At 41.8% G+C, this 16582-nt stretch overlaps 1 protein-coding gene across 5 annotated transcripts in view; it reads right to left on the bottom strand.

The window, feature by feature from the left end:
* The window catches only part of LOC117763606 (contactin-1a-like), a 72425-nt gene that overhangs the window by 46112 nt on the left and 9731 nt on the right, over window positions 1-16582 (bottom strand). Inside the window, exon 1 of one of the 5 annotated variants that reach the window (XM_034588866.1) lies at window positions 6005-6158. The exons of 2 other annotated variants lie outside the window; for them this stretch is intronic. The gene's annotated coding sequence lies outside the window, so the exon portion shown is untranslated. Of the gene's footprint in view, window positions 1-5934; window positions 6159-16582 lie in introns of those variants that run through there. 2 more of the 5 variants (XM_034588865.1, XM_034588868.1) reach the window with 2 other exon arrangements.

The following is a 16582-nucleotide window of genomic DNA, read 5'->3' as shown; positions in this document are numbered from 1 at the left end:
CATAAGTCATAAAATGAATCAGGTCAAGAGGGTAGAAGACGATGCTTCAGACCAAATCCCGTCGAATGGCTTCCGTCCAAATAAGACACACGGGTCACTAAAAAGTCAGGAGAACTGTGCAGATAGAGGCAAGAAGCAGCATTTCTTCCTTTTAGCAGGCGACTGTTCATAAACCATGAGCTCGCTGGCTAATCAAAACCGCCTGCAAATCTCTCAGGAGCATGCAGCATGTGGGCACAGAGAGCAGTGGCAGTGCATAAGGCTGGTGTCTGGCTGGATTCATTGATCCGGCTTTTTCTCCACTGTGGTTTACCCAGAGTGTCTGACTCAGCATGGCCCCCCCTCTGACAGGAAGAAAAGAGGATCATTTCCTTTCTTCTGTCCTTTTTTACCAAACTACAGCACATTCAGATAAGGTAAACAAAACTTCTGCTGTTTCACAACATCATTCTGACCAAAGCAGATAAAAACAGTATGAGGCAACTGCTGCTGTTTGTTTCATGCCCTGGCCACACTAATGTGGATATTTTGCAAAAATAGTTTTTCGTTTTGATCGTGCTTCTTCTCCACGTACAAACGCTGTTTTTAAGACTCTAGAACACACACTTTTCAAATGTTTTCCCAGTGTGTGTAGGTGTGTAGAAGTACAACAGAAACTTTTGGGAACTTCTATTTCTACTTTGGCTCTGCCCACTGTTGCGTTGTGTAATGAACATGCTCCAGAAACAACAACAACAATGGTGGCTATATATACTTGTTTCTCTACATTTTGTTGGCAAGAAACTAAATACAAGTTTGCAGTTAAATTTATCATCACTGCACCACATTACCAAAAATCACAGGGTTCTGCTTCGTCCAACATTACTTAGACCACTGTAGTGGAAAATTCAACTGACCAGTGTCTAAGGTATTGGAAATCCCCCTGACCAGGTGTCTAACTGCTGTGATACTGTCTACCTGACAGGATGGAACCCTTATTTGGCGGTGTCTCACTGCTATGACCTTGATCAACAGGGTGCATGCCCTTATTTGGTGATGTTTTTCTTCCAACTGCTACAGCGGACGGACAGACACAGATGATCTCATGTCTTTCATGTCTTTTTTCATATTATGTTTTATGAAACGCCTCTTTGTATAAGTTCTGGCTTTTGTGAACTTGCGGCCAGTTCCATTTTGAGCACCCGTGCTTGTTGTGTAACCTCTGAAGAGCTTACTATTATAAAGACTCAAAGGCAACTCCAGTCTGAGAATTTCATTATTTCAAATCTCAAGATGAATTTCCATCACACCACATCATTCTTCTCTAGTATTGACGGATTGTTGATGAACACTTTATCACCGCCTACTGGCCCGGCATGCTCGTTTTTGGGTTCTTGTGAGGATGGATATATTTTGTTGAATGAAGGTCATGTGGAAGGATTTTATAAATTTTTTTTAATGAAGGGGAAAATATCTATAGTAGTGTAGACAAGGCCTCAGTTCCATCTTGGAAATCTAACAGTCGATGTAAAAGGGTTTACTTTATTATTGGAAAGTCTAAACAGCTTATAGAAAGTTAACTGCATTATAGAATTGATTTTCTGAGACTGATACTAAATAAATGAACAAATAACAAAGAATCTCTTCTCTTTTGTAAAATAGCACAGAAAACAAAAGCACAATTCTGGTATCGCACTAGCACATGATGAGTTTTCAAATACCAACTTGGCTTTCTGTTAAAAAAAACACTTCTAATTGTAATCATAGGCAGTGAAAGTAAAATATTCACCAATTATCTATTTGGAGTATCTGCAAATTACAATCAGCAGCTTACTGATCATGCATTTAAATATGTAACTTATTAGTGCATCACTAAGCCCCACCCATTTATTTGCTCTAACGGGTTAAAGCAAACATTAAGGATTAATGTCAGTTACAGCTTAAAGTAGATTCTGTGTTTACATGGACTAACTGATGATGGAAGGCATCTGAGTCTCGGTTGTAATAAGTCTTTTTGCTGTTTGAAATCGGCTGTGCCCTGGTTTCTGCTCCCTGTAATCGCATTTGATGGGGTGTTGCATATTTAGAAGACAATGCGGAGACTGGATGCATGAAAGGAAGAACAGAAAAACAAAGTCAATTACATAGACTATAGCTCTTATGAAGCATTTCCTGTCCAGGCTTTCTACAGGGAAATGGAGTCTACATTCTTTTCATTACATCAGCTGTTCAGTCCTTCTAATATACAGCTGTTCGCCATGTTTGCTTTATTCCTGCAAACACCCTTGTGTGCTTGTTTGGCTCTGAATCGGTGTGTGTGTGTGTGTGTGTGTGTGTGTGTGTGTGTGTGTGTGTGTGTGTGTGTGTGTGTGTGTGTGTGTGTGTGTGTGTGTGTGTGTGTGTGTGTGTGTGTGTGTGTGTGTGTGTGTGTGTGTGTGTGTGTGTGTGTTGATGTGTGGGCGACTGAGTAAGCAGCGACGTGTGTGCCACCTCATGTACTACAGGTTAAGAACAGGTCAGTGAATCAGAGTTTATTCACGTGCCAAGCATGGATAAATCATCTTGCATATTGCTAAACAGATTTACTGCTGCTGATTATGGTCGATTGATAAAAGGACAGGCACGAGCACGTTCTCTCAAAGGCTTGACTTTAAGCCAAAATAAATTGTCCCTTTCAGCCCACATCTGATCCTTTCTCCAAACCCCCTTTTTTTCGCTGCTCAGTGATTCAGTCCAAGAGAATAGAAGCAGAGGGAGCTACTCAACTTGTGACAGAGGAGAAGAAACTGCCCAAATTGCCCAAAAGAACTTTTGTGTGCTTGTTAATACGAGCAGCGCTGAGAGATTTGAGTGAATGAAGGCACCGTGAAAGGCAGTCAGCTCTCATTGCAGGTGTTTTCTTTAAGTGTGTCAGCTGGGGAGTGAGGGAGGGAACGTGGTGCAACTGGACGACTTTGATTAGCTGATAAGAGAGAAAAACACACACATATACTAATTTGGTTTTACCAGTTGTGATCTGGAGTCGAGAAGCAAAAGAAAACTGAGCGAGTCTGACCTGAATCTGACAGGCTTTCAGCTTTTTGTGTCAGAACTAGGGTTGCAAAGGGGCGGACAATTTCCGGTAAATTTCCGGAAACTTTCCGGAAACTTTCCATGGGAAGTTAAGCTCGGGAATTTGGGAAATTTTGACACTTTTTTTGCAAATGTTAGCCTATAACAGGTAACTTAAATGTAGTTGAAAACAAGACTAGGCAAGCCTAGCTCAGCTGGACCCTGGATGCAGCTAGGTGGGAACATTGTCTGCCAGAAAAGTAAACCTATGACTTTCTGTTGTTTTTGAACGTCTTTGTCATTACCTAGCATATTGATTACTTGTTACACTGAAGTCATGCTCATTTTAATACCAAGTTTATTTGTATACAGTAGGCTAACTTTCTACAGCAGTGAGAGTAGGATGTATGTATGTCCACACAAAAGTACACCATCACCTCGATTACTCGCGGCTGTTGGGGTCCATCAAAAAAGGGAGAGTTGGGCTACTTATCAAAAATAAAAGTAATTACCGCAAATTAAAGGCTGAGCAATAAAAACGTCATTCAAAACTCTATTTTAAAGATGTATGGAATGCAGCACACGCTGTGTTTCTTTGAAAAGGATGAAGCTAGCTATTGTAAACCAAATTGACAGAATTAATGGATTTATTTTTCTCTCAACCCCACATGATCAAATGCGTCAAATGAAAGTCCAAAGTCCTCTTGTCCGAGAAAGCACGCTGTATCCATTATTGATTGACAATGCAAACAGGTGACTGTATTTATAGTCCACAGGAACAAAATTGTCTTGCTGGCAAGTGGCTAACGTTAGCAATTCTAGATCTTGCAGCATGATCTTGGTTAAAACAACCAAGAACATGGTTGATCATGGTCGATGACATCATCAACACCGCTTTCTCCTCCGCTGAGCCACAGGAGACATTTAACACCTGTGAACTACTTCCCATTAACTGATGTTTATGTGTAAAACTACTTCACCTTTGCACTTTACATCCATTTCCTCTAAAGTAAAAATATATTCAGAAACCACCAATACTCATCTCCAACATACTTTCACATAAAGGAAACTGCTGAGGTCAGATTTTCATATTTAAGTCCATCGTTCCTGCAGGTTTTGATAAGTTTTCACTGACCGGGTTCTATCCTGAGATCCACATAGAGACGGTAGAGTTCTACTCACAAATGGATTAAGTCAAAAATGTCATTTTTAAAATTTGTATTAGAAATGTTTGCATGCATGTCTGCTTATGACAAAACAAAATGTTTATATTTATGTCTGTATATGACAAGGTAAATACAGTTAGTATAAATTACCCCAAAGTTTCCAGTTTATTCCCATTAATTCCCGTATATTCCCGTTAATTCCCATGGAAAGTTTCCAACTTTGAATATTCCCGGAATTTTGCAACCCTAGTCAGAACTGAAACACAAGCCCTATGCGGTTAATGGAAGCTGCTCTGAGTTTGTGTTACCCCGTCCCTCACATGGCTACTGCTTGTTTTCTCCGATTACAGACACAAACAGTGTAAAAACAAAATCCAGCATAACCCAGCCATTGTGACCAAACTCAACCCAAAACGAAAATCATTAAAAAAGTTTTAACTGAAGTCATCCTGAGCCCGTCAGGAAATATTGGGACCCGACAGGCTTGGGTCGGTATGCAGACTCTATAGATATCTATATGTGACCACATCTGTTTAACTTCCTGGAAACTTAAAGTTTGGAAGATCCCTGGTTATGACTTGACCAAAAGGATTTGGGGACTCGTGCTGTGTAATAGGTCCAGTAAAGAGTGTGCGTGTGTGCGTGCGTCTGTTATGATCAGATCTGGTAAACACTGACCTGCTAGCAGTAGAAAATAATCCCCAAAACAGTCACAGTTCAAATATTGCAAAATTGTTATTAAAGCCATGCAGAGAATGAAGCAACATCCTGTGTTCCCGACCCCACTTCAAAGCTGTGAGCGCTCTGACGACGGCAAAGTCATGTTCCGCTGCTGATGAACATATACGAGCCCACTGACATTTAACTGTGCATATAGAGTCATTACATCGAGGGCAAAGTGACTCATACATCATGGTGTGAAGCAGCTTCACAAGCTACACTTGCAGCACTGTGCACATGCTTAAGGCTCATGAAGACAACACACCCGTGTAAACAAAGCACTGTAGGGACCGACATTATCACAACGTACGTGACAATGAAGCCAGACTTTTTGCCCTAATAGGCCACACTGGGCATGCAGCACACATGCCTCAGAGTTGGAGCTTGTGATGAATAAATTACACTGTGACAAAAAAAAGAAGCAAAATAACTGATGATTATTTAATGAATGGTGTCCTTGGCAGATCAAGCATGTACAAGCAAAGCCTCGAGAAAAATGTAAACAAGATGAGAAAAACGCACTTAGGGAAACAAACAGATACCGTATTACCCAACACCCACTTTTCTCCTGGCTTAAAAACAAAAAGAGGTCGGCACAGTAACCACACATACGTAAATGCTTCAATACGTTCATCCTGACAGCGTGCAGCACTGCAGTGTGGAGGTAGGATGCTGTTCAGAGGCAGATAATGAGCTATTCTCTCTGCAGAGGACAGAATCCCAGCGCTAGCAGAGTTGAGACACACAGACACACACACACACACACACACACACACACACACACACACACACACACACACACACACACACACACACACACACACACACACACACACACACACACACACACACACACACACACACACACACACACACACACACACACTTATTAACCCAAGCAAACTTCCTGACTCTCTGCTCTGCTCTGGCACCACCACCGCACAGCACACACACACACACACACACACACACACACACACACACACACACAAAACAGTGAGCTCAGGCTGCCACCCACCTCTGTTCCCATGCACACACCCTGAGGTGCACACAGATGCACCCTTGCACGACTGACTGTAGCTACAGACCCGTTAGCGATGAGTTGGCAGCAGTGGAGTCAGCTACACCATAATGTGTGCCCCGGGATAAACTGCGATAGTCTGCTGCTGCTGGTTAGCAACTGCTGTCATGCCTTCCTTGCCTTGCTCTGTCACAGGGAGTCGGTGGCACTGAAGCCGCTCCCCCCCTCCATCACAGACACACAAACATTTAGCTGTCAAATCATTGGGCTCCCCAGCTGTGACCTCACATCACAGCGGAGGAGGAGGAGGAGGACGAGGAGGAGAGAGAGCATTACATGAGAGAGAGAGAGGGAGGAGGGGTTACATATGTGTGTTTTAGCAAGTGAGGGAGAATAATAACAAGGGTATGGCCACAAAGCATGGCAGACACAGTGAGGAGGAAGAAATTACTACAAGAAGGAAGGATGAGTAAGAAGACTACACTGTATATGTACAGAGGGAAGGATGCTGCTGCTGCAAGAGGAAGAGGAAATTATATCAAAACATTTTTATTGCAAGTTGCAGGGGGGACAAAATAAACAGTGGGAGGGAAGAAGACAATTGCTGCATTCCCTTCCATCAACAACACTGGAGGAACAGTAGGAAGCAGCCACACTGAGGGCAGCTCACTGCCCTGCTGTAAATCTTCACCTCCACTCGTCTTCTGAATCAGCTCCTCCACCCATCCTTTAGCTCCCATCCTTCCTCTCATCTTATTCTTCTCCCCTGGCCCTGTCTTCCTTTCTTTCCCCTTTTTTCGCCAACCTTAACACTCCTCCTCACTGCCTCATCCATAATGGATAGTTTTTAAGATATCCGCTTCCTGTAGTGGGGCCCTGTGACCCTGGAGCCAGTCAGACTTTATTGATTCCTGCACTAGAGGAGTCATCACGGCATAGATAATAAGGCTTAGAATCACACTGGATTTTCTGCATCCATTCCACCCCCAGCTTGGGGGAGTCACTCCATCTTGTCCTGTCTTCCAGTCCTGTCCTGTCCACCACAGCATGCCTATAGATCCAATTAACAAATTGAACCTGGAGGTGTATTTGCAAGTATTTATGTGTGGGAAAAAAAAGAGTTACAGGAATTGCAAGATTGAAGAGGAGAAAGAGGTAAAGTCAGAATTACTAACTAACACCTGGCTTTTGTCTGCAAGGGGAATGGATACAATTGTCTCTTTCCCAGGTCAAATGACTCTGCAGACAGGTTTTTATCGTCCCCGACTCCAATCGGCAGTGATGGAAACATGACACCTCAGTAAACGCTTAATTTTAATCTATCATCAAATCTAATCCATAGACTGAACTTCCAGGAGGTTTTTTTCATGTTGCATCTCATGCAAGATGCAACACCTGCAAGACAGGGAGGTGAGAGAGGTTCTCAGTTTCCGGCACATTTTTCACATGCTGCATGCTTCTTATTTAGCTTTTTAAAGTTCACAAGGAACAATTTCCAAAATTGAAGTCTCACTTTGATAAAAACTAAAGAACCAACAGTAAACAATGAATTATGACATATACAGTATATGCACCTTACTGAATCAGAAATTGTGCATTGATGGACATTGGCCCCTCTGTGTGAACTGTGGCCCCTTTACGGCCCCGGATTTAAAAAAAATCGTAGATCTGCCACCGTGGCAATGGGAAAGGAGGCAATTGCCTTTTTAATCGGGCTAACCCACGTTTGAAAAATCCACGTAAACCTGCTAATTTTGGCGTGAAAGAGGTAATAGAGTTTCCCTGTGTCAGAGATGCATGTAGAGTCTCCAGTAAATGTGTGCATACATGTGTGAGTGTTTTCATGCGTGCTATTTTCACCCAGAGACAGTGCTTTGCTTACACAACAATTGTTTCAGCTGGAGGAACTCACCAAAGCCGCACATAAACCCTGCGTTCATCTTGGCTGCATCTGTGTGTGCCACAGTCTGACGCATGTCGTGTCACTGAGTGTTACATTAAGGCTCATTACAATAGATATCTGCCCGATGCTCTGGCTCGCTGCCCCTCCTTTGGCCCAGGCCTTAACATATAGGTCAACACTGGCACTCAAGTGACTAATATATGTCACATGCACAATGCTGCTCTTTTTTAAGACTGGACAAACAATCACTTACAGCCTGCAGCACTGGCACAGGACAATGCTCAGCACAATAGGGAACAACCAGAAATCTGAAGTTCAATCTGTTGTTCATTTCAAAGGTAGCAGCCTTTACATGAGTTGTTCTCAGTGCTTAGAGAAGTGCTGCATCTTGAGGAGCATGGGAGGGAGTCATTAAATAGGGCAATTTTCATGCTTGCTGAACAAAACACATACAATGTAAAGTAGGCAGCTAGATGCAAGGAGACAAGAGGAAATATGTCGTGAAAACAACTTTCCAGCCCCGTATGATGAAGCTTGAATTCTATATAGTGAAACCAGACAGACTGACAGAAAGATATAACATGTTATTCTGTTTGAATACTATGTCTCTTTAATAAATAGACAATTCAAATAAGGGTGATATTGATACAATCTCCTACCATAGAAACGTTCTGGACATCAGGCCATGCTCATGTATATTTTCAACACGTGTCCTCCGATTGCTTGTGCTGGAACCTTAGGCTACTGCGGCGTACATGATCTCTATAAAACAGATTCTACATGTGAATATGCAAAATCTGAAGGGAAGAGGGACAAGATTTTGAGGCAAGAAGCTCCCGTTACTAGTTTGACCGATCATGTTTGAGCAGAATGTGGTTGCCGGCAGGTAAACAGTCTGTGTGGAGAGCAAGAGGAGCTGCTATCTGCATTCATATGCAGATAGCAGTTAACAGATATTAGCCAAAATGCTGTCTGGACCTAAAAACACCTACAAACAAGCATTTAACTCATGTGATTTAAAGAAAGTAGTTGGACTGTAACCAGTTCAAGTCAAACAGAAGACAGAGTCTGGGCCCGGATATCCGCTGGCTCCACTGAAAGCCCCAAAATGTTGGCTGTTCATCATCAGATGATAGACAATGGGATCCAAGATTGTAGCATATAACTTTAAGTCGAGGTTTCACAATCATGCATCCACTGACCAGGATCCAAAGGATTTCAAAATGGAGCTTGCGCAAATGACTATTTGCAGCCAAGTTGTGTTGTGAAATCTCTGTCATCACTAGCACATGGTTGTTGTTTGAACTATTCATTTGTTTTGACCTACATTTCATTTTCATTCACATTGTGTCTCTGCAGTGTGTTCAGCACAGTGGCCCTGGCTTGTGCAAGAACTCGCAAGGCACACATCCAAAGTGCTTGCTCCTTCTCTTCACACTCCAATATGCATTTGAAATATTCATTGACTGTTGATTGATATAACATTGATTTATTACCTGACTCTACCTATGATCGACAAATGTAATATTTTAATAGAATTTAGTCAAACTGAGGTTGAATGATCACTGGAGTGAGCACATGTGACAGACTTTGTCACAGCTTTACACTGTGTTGTCACGTCTATGTTCACGGCTTCATGCAGTATTCATGAGAGAGGGTTACCCATACAGTGCCATCTAATGATACTGATGATAATGACCATTATTCACATACACACACCCACACAAAGAGAGACACCCTGAGGAGCCAGCCAATGGAAGCAAAGTAAGTGTTGCCATCGCCTTCTGGCAATCTAAGCCTTAAGATACAAGCTTCTTTTTCTGGAGTGGAAAAAATAGGTCTGACACTTAATTAGCAAACAAGGTCACAGCACAGAAGCCTGGTCCCATGTTTGTGTCTCCCTCTGTTCCTGTAGTTTTGACTCACACATGCCCTCTCTCTCTCTCTCTCTCTCTCTCAGACTCTCTCAGACTCTCTCTCTCCCGCAGACTCTCTCAGACTCTCTCAGACTCTCTCAGACTCTCTATCTATTGATTGGGTATAATGGCTCTACCTCACTCTGCAGTGGATTGACAATTATGGGATTTTTGTGGCTTCAAAGCTTCAGTAGTTATTAAAATCAGACTTCAACCTGAACACTTTCTTAGAACGGTTGCACTATTATCAGTCATGATAGGGAAAAAAATGATATTTGAGCAGTTGCGAGACATCTCAGCTGTTACTTAATGTTAAACTTGAAAGCCTGTCACTACATCAGTGCCTTTGTCTCGTGACACACAAAAAAACAGTGAGATTGATTCAAACAAACCATTAATGCTAATGGGTATTGAATAATGTTTGAAAAACTGTTTCTTATTTCAAGGATTATTTGAAATGAATGTGGTAATTCATATATAATAATAACAACTAGAAGAGCATTCCAACCCTATCTCGTCATGTTAAAGAAAGTAAAAGAAAGTTCCTCAATCTCCACTATATAATTGAATGGGTTTTTCCTTGGATCATGTCCCACCCCTCCACAATATTTTACAGAAACATGTGTGGGAGATTTTGAATAATGCTGCTGACAGAAAGACAGACAAACAAACAAAAACTAAAATAGCATTCAGTAGAGCACATACCTCTAACAAGGCCCAACAGTCCCCTTAAATTCAACCCAGCTGCACCAAATGGCAAAACCCACTTATAGATATCACTCCTCTGAGTATGCCTGATTTTCTTCATCAAGATCCATAAATTATTTCCTGGGAAATTTGTAAAAATGTCAAAAAGCAATGTAAAGGAAGTGAGAAAAAAAGAGCCTCCCCTGATCGAGACGTCATCAAATTTTGATGGGTTCTCTCTTGGCCTGTGTCCCATCCTTCTACCAAGGTTTGTGGAAATATGTTCAGAACGTTTTGTATATATAATAATAATTTAAACCATTTGAATGCTGATTTTGGGCATCGATTACGAAGGCAATGGATGAAGCTTTCAGGTAGGCCCTATTTGACAAATAATCCAACCAGTCCTTATTTTAACAGTTTCTTAATTTCAGCATAGTTTTGTCAGAGAAACACAGTAACTCAAGTGAGCAAGTGTGTGGGTGTGTATGTGCTAATAAGTAGTAAATGTGCTCTGCACTGCAAGTGCAAGTCAGCTGAAGAGTCCAGGGTTCCCTCGCCTCAGCACTTAAGTGAACTCACCACCATCTGCAGTGATTTAAAAAAACTGTACATCTCAAGCACATGAGGATATAATGACCACTTAAACACAATGTGAGTCAGGGACAGCCCCAGGATGAGCAAGATGCTTTTTAATGCAGGGGATAGAGCAATGTCTTTGTGGATGTGGGTCATTGACACTTCATTGACATCAATTCACTCCTGTCGCAGGATACACAGAACAATACCTGAAAAATGAAATTAATTAATCAGAATTTGTCATTACAGCTCAGGTTAATCAGATTCCGAGGCTTAATCAATTGCACTGTATTGACTGATATGTGGCTGATACCTTGGTATCAGCGTCGCAATCAATCCACACTATAATTAGGATAATTACAGGAGCGGTGTGTTTCCTGTGTTCTTGTTAGTGCTAATGTTTCTTACCGAGACACGTCCCAATTAAAAAATACGACTGCTGTTCTTCTGTTACTGTTTTTGTCTGCAGAGACCGAGACCAACAATGTTTTGAGCATCTCAGTATTTTTTCGAATACCTCTGTTTGTCTGTGGCTCTCAGCCCCATGAGCCCATTCATATCTACTGAAGACAAAAGGCATTCAAGGCTGGTAACAAACAGGGATTAAACTGTTCAATTGTAAAATATCAAGCCTCAATTACCTTTTTTTTATATATTGATATAAATCCATATCAGTCAGGCTCTAGTATTTACAGTATCAAGGCAGTATATGTGGCACACACTCAAAATAATGGACATGTTTGTGCAGATGAAGGAACATGCCAGCCACTGCACCTGTTTGCAGGATCAAATTACTGTAATGGGATTTGTTGTCAATGCAAAAACTATTGCACATCCCTCAAATCATCTCTGAAGATGTTTTCCACTTTAGTGAACAGGAAAACACCCTGGACATTATAATATATTCCACCATCTGTTTTTCCCTCAACTCATCATTATGTGAATTCTCTGTTTGCACATTAATTGCACATAAGTGACAAATTGCTTCAATACATAAATCCCTGATGTCCTGAGTTTCCTTCCCAATCAGGAGAAGTAGGTTTGCAATGTTGTGAAACGGGAGTAATTTGTCTGAATCTACCCACATCTGTAGTTTGTTCTATAGATTCTGTATAGGTTACCTATAGAGAAACATGCAGCTTCACTCACATTCACTCAAACTGCACAGCTACATACAGACTGCAGAGGAATGGACACGATCAGAGGAACAGAGGAGGAAGGCGGGGGCAGCAGATTGATGCAGGGACTGGATGTGCTGAAGCTTTGTGAAAAATAATTTGATTTGGTGAATCCATTGTGGCTATTAACTCCGTAATAATTAAGTTCTGGAGCTTTGATGCAACAGCTGCCCCACTGCTAGCGGCATTGTTGCACAATTTGTGGCTGAAAGAAATTGACAGCAAACAATTTTTTATGTCCAACATTTGCCAGTTCCAGATTTCTCTCTGAGGCGAATGTGGATGGATGACGGATTATCCCAGGAAATGAGAAGGAGAGAAACTAGTCTCCTGCCAAAAAGTAGCCTTAGTGCCTTTTTAGAAAATGTCTGGTCCATGATCAGACTAACTGTCCTTTAAGATCATAGCAATCTCTAGTGCACCAGATGCAAGCTGAGTTGTTTACATCAGCAACGCATCACTTAATGATTCATTAAATCTACTCAGACCGAATGAATCCCAAATGAAGCATCATAATTCCAAGTTGGGCAAAAACTAAAACACCCTGCGATCCTACTGATAAATAAGTCATTAAGTTGTGAGATGTAATTAAGACAAACCAAGGCTGCTCTTATGATATTGCATTTATAAGATTTTCCAAACCAAGATTAGAGAGTGGCCCCGTAGAGCTGAGCCGTGGAAGTGGAGACATATCGTCTTTATATACAGTTGATATGTGGAAGTGGAGACATTATCGTCTTTATATACAGTTGATGGTGTCTATTGGGACAGGAATGGGAAAGCTTCAGAATTTGTCTAAGTATTCCTTAGTTTTCCGATTTATTCAGTGTCAAAGTAGATGACTGATATTTCAGAGTACATATATTGGTACACAGGAAACATTTATGTTAATAGTTAATCCAGCAAACTTCATTTTCCAAATATAAACAAATGTGAAATGGCCCTCACAACGTTGTCCACCCAAATTCTCCATGGCAACCCTGTACTTCTCATTTCTTATAAAGGATTATCTGTTCACTCTCTTGCGTGGAAATCGTTGTCTTTCAATAATAGAGACCAGTACATCTGACGCGGCAGTGGCATTACAATATGCCAGAAGCCACCAAATCTGGGCTCCCTTCCTGGCTCCACCATATTGTTGTGGAAACCCCCGCAGGCACCTACTCCAGTACACCAGGGTTGAAAGTAGACGAGACAAAGCCCGCTCTGTGAATCCATTGACTGCCATACTGTATTCGTCTGTGCCAGTGCTTTTAAACAGCAGCATGCATATTCATGCCCGCCCATCAGGAAGTCTTCCTTTACTACTTGAGCCACCGCGGGCTCCATACTCTCTCTCCACGGGTACATTGATATGGGAAAGAAATATCCCCATTTTATTTGACACTGGAATATTCCTTCCTTAAAAAGCAGCATATACTATTCAAATACGATAAGCACAAGCTCTTATTCAAATTGACAGAAACCTGAATGCGACGAGCTAATATTTGCTGATATATTAAGCCATGCAAACACATTATCCACTCTACCGTTCCTCTGTTAGTTTCCTTTGTAGTGATCAAATGATTCAGTTGATTGGTGCATGCAAAGTGAAAGTAGCTTGTATTTTGGATTAGGCCCTGCACCATCATATACACTTGTGTCCGGAACACAGTGTTCATGTCGACAGACCCGGTCAACCTGTGTTTACTGCAGAGCACATGGCCACAGCCAGACAGCCTGTTGGAGAGCAGCGTGTGGGTCGACTGACAATGAGCACAGCCTGGGCAAAGACCTGAGTCATCTGGTGATTCTTGGCCAAGTCACACCATGTGAGACGCGGTTCAGAACAGGTGCCCTCTTACACAACAGAGGCGAGCGGAGGGAACTGCGTTGAAAAGAAAAGAGGCCAGACCTCGATCTACTGACATGTGCAGATAATTCTGTGATTATGATTAGGCTAATGTGGTGTCTCTTCAAAAACTGAACAATCTAGCATTAAGATTGCAAGATTGTCACACGAGGGAACCATCTCCTCAGTGCAACAAAGCTGTTTGCACTCAGCCCAACTGCTGTTTAAAGACACTGCTCAGACAACAACCCAAGCGGCTTTGTGGTTTAGTGTTTCCAGTCAAGCTCGCCTCCACTCCAGTAGCAGCCTGAAAGTTAAACTAGGTCAAGCGACGTTTCATATAATATGCTACAGACAGATGTTTTCTGCTCAACTGACCTGGGAATACTCACGGGGTCCTTTCACCTACATTCTGGCGGGCTTCATTCATTCCATATGAAAGTGAAATTAAAGCTCTGTACAAGGGGATTTAGAACTTTCCGAGATGTTTTCAAGTTACGTTTCTTATGAGTAATTCTCATGGCTAATTTGGAAGCATTTACTTGACTGTGAAATGCAGGACGTCCAGACTGAGGAACAGCTTTTACCCAACTGACTGTTAAATACTCACTGGCCCTGACACCACCCTGGACTATCTTAACACAGAAGATTCTTCACTCTGCCCCTCAGCCCCTCAGCCCCACACACACACACACACACACACACACACACACACACACACACACACACACACACACACACACACACACACACACACACACACACACACACACACACACACACACACACACACACACACACACTTTGAACTGGTATTAAATAATCATGTAAAATATCCATCCATCCATTATCTGTACCGCTTATCCTTTGATAAGTTCTAAATCATTTGATATTATACTATTATATTATAATTAAAGATAATTTCCATTTTTCTTTGAAAGGACTGTTTTGCAATTTGAGAGAACTTCTTATTTTCTTTGATGCTAGAGTTACAGTGAATGAGAAGAATGATAACACTGTTATGTCTGTTAAATCTGAAGCTAGAGGCAGAAGAAAATAATATTAGCTTCGCATAAAGACTGAAAATGACTGGCTTTGCTCAACAGGGGTTTCTGCTTGTTGTCTGGCAACCTCACAATTGAAAACAAGACCCTGGTAACGAGGCCATGCAGTAGTCCATAAAACCACAAATTGCTGATTTTCCTCTTTAGTTTTTTTTGGTTAATTGGAGTGGCTGTTTACCATGATCCAAGCTCCTATACTGAGTCTTAAGAGTATTTTGTTTTTAACCATATTGTGGAACCAAATGTTCTTGGCAGGAAGGAAGGAAAACTTGAACAAGGGTTTATTTGAACATACTTTCAGCATCACTGCAGGTGATCCAATGAAACATTGAATTTTAGTATGGTCAATAACACAAGCCTCACTCAGCGCTATGTCCTTTACATATCATTAGGCCAAGAACATCGGGGGTTCCAACCTCCTGTGTCTCTCTCTCTCTCTCAATCTCATCATCACCATGATGTCCACACATTTTTTGCCCATGCGCACCAAACTGTATCACGGCGCATCACCTACCGTAAGCAATAACAATATAGATGTATTGTAAGACATTGAAACAACAATAAAAACATAACTTAGCATAGTCCACTATTCAAACATACATTGGCTATTGCTGCTAAGCTAGGCAAACCACCAGTGTCATTTTTATGGGTGGAAAACGTGATTAATGCAGATATTTAGATGGCTACAATACAGTCAGTCAGTTGCAGGCATGTTTCTGTTTGAAACCTTTTTATTACATTGTACAGGGCCCCAGTAATAAACTGGTCGGTCATGGGTCAATGTTATTAACATTATATACTCCAGCAGACTCTATAAACACAGAGTAGTTTCCATTCCCCTTCAGTCGTACAGAAGAGCAGTGTTTTTCTTTGTCTGGTTGTTCTGTGTTGCAGGGGAATTAAGACAAGTACAACCCCTTCTCTTAATGTGCATATGAGTGTATGAGTGTGTGTGTGTGTGTGTGTGTGTGTGTGTGTGTGTGTGTGTGTGTGTGTGTGTGTGTGTGTGTGTGTGTGTGTGTGTGTGTGTGTGTGCGCATGTGCGTACACTCTTGCCTGACTGTGATGCTGTGCCCTTCACTGCGTCTGTCCTCCACACACTAAGACCCTGTGTGTGCAGCATGAGTGGAACTGTGTGTCACAGATAAGAGTCAGAGTATAACAAAGTGTGTGTATATGTGTGTGTGTGTGTGTGTGTGTGTGTGTGTGTGTGTGTGTGTGTGTGTGTGTGTGTGTGTGTGTGTGTGTGTGTGTGTGTGTGTGTGTGTGTGTAAAAAGAGGATTCAATGCTCTTCCTCCCAGTCAGATTCACCTCTGGATGCCCTTTTCCTCCACGAACTGCCATTACACCTTCTCCATGAATAATCTAACCGGTGACACTGGCCAATGTACGACTGACATATTTCACCACAAGGCCCACACGCACAGTATGGGTTCTGTCCAACATCATGCCTTGCACGCTGTGATCAAATACTCATTTTCATTAA

This window comes from Hippoglossus hippoglossus, chromosome 6 (genome assembly GCF_009819705.1).
Source record: "Hippoglossus hippoglossus isolate fHipHip1 chromosome 6, fHipHip1.pri, whole genome shotgun sequence".
Lineage (NCBI taxonomy): Eukaryota > Metazoa > Chordata > Actinopteri > Pleuronectiformes > Pleuronectidae > Hippoglossus > Hippoglossus hippoglossus.
Note: the sequence above shows the minus strand (reverse complement) of the source record. Positions and strands in the feature narration are given on the sequence as shown.